Here is a 1,343-nt window from a genome sequence, read left to right as displayed (position 1 = left end):
ATGAGATCAGAATACTGGAATGGATTTAACATGCACGTCCCAGCATGATTGGATCTTCTCAGCTTCGGGCTCTGTCCGTCTGTCTTAGCCACAGGCTGTCGGTACCAGGCTCAATGCACCTGTCCAGCCTTCTATCTGTCTGCTCATCCTCAGCCTCTCCTACCTACCTTCTTTCCTTCTTGCAGCCCTTATCTCTAAGGATGTGAAACCACGTAGCCCCCCGCCCCATGGAAAATTCTGTGCTATGGAGGACTGTCCTTCCCAGGAGAGTGTGTTCATAATCCCTGCTATTTTCCGGTGAATATCGGACCCTCTCCTAATCACATTTGATCTGCTCCCACACGCCACTCAGGTCCGATTGTGTCAGGTTACTGTCCTCCCTCTGTCTACTGGCCCCAGTGTCAGAGCAGCAAACTTCTAAGCACGGAGCAGCTGGGGCTCGTGTGACAAGAGTGGGCAGGGAGGGTCCGACCAGTTCTCTTTGAGTCCATCATGGAGGTGGGAGAAGCGCCCAACAAACAAGGTAGGATAAAGACAATGACCTGGGCTGCAGAAACCCCGAGAAGCACCACGCACCTGTTTAGGAACTGGCCTTTAAAACAACGAGAACATCAACAACGACAGTATGTGCCACTTGCTGAGTGTTGACCACACGGCAGGATTCGGTGCACTTTTATCATGTTTGGTCTTTTAGCTCTACAACAGCCCTTGGAAGCAGTTTCTAATTGGATACCCATTTTACAGATGGGGAGCCTGACCCATGGAGAGGTTACATGATTTCCCTAAGATCAAACAGATGATCACAGGTAAGACTGCTGGGTGTGGGTCCACAAGCACATTCCAGCATTTTCACACTTAGAGCAAAAGATGACTCACGTGGAGAAATGAGTGAAAACCTAAGCTTGATGTGCTGAAGTCTGAACTAAGAACAAAACAAACTTATTCCCACTTGGCTTCCTTCGTGCATAGTGCATGTAGAACGCAACATTACAAACGGGGACTGATAAATATAGGAAATTCAAAAATTTTAAAGAAAATTTAAAATATAATACAAGCATTTTAACATATTCTTTAAGATAAGAATAAATATCCGAGGAACGAGGATCGTGTAGCTACTTCTCCCGGGGATGACTCGAATTCCAGAAGCAGAAAGAGAAATTCCATCTTGGTCAAAATCGGGTGGCACCTGGCATCCCACTATGAGGGAGGGGACGCCGATTCAGGAGAGTTTAATGAGGGGTGCGGGGAAATGCCCAGCAAAGACAGCGCGTTAGTCCACTCAGACTGCTGAAACAGAACACCATGGACCGGTGACTGAGAAACAACAGAAATTTCTCTCTCAC

This window comes from Propithecus coquereli, unplaced genomic scaffold (genome assembly GCF_000956105.1).
Source record: "Propithecus coquereli isolate 6110/MARCELLA unplaced genomic scaffold, Pcoq_1.0 Scaffold193, whole genome shotgun sequence".
Taxonomy (NCBI): Eukaryota; Metazoa; Chordata; class Mammalia; order Primates; family Indriidae; genus Propithecus; species Propithecus coquereli.
The sequence above is the reverse complement of the archived record's forward strand: the minus strand, read 5'-3'. Positions refer to the sequence as shown.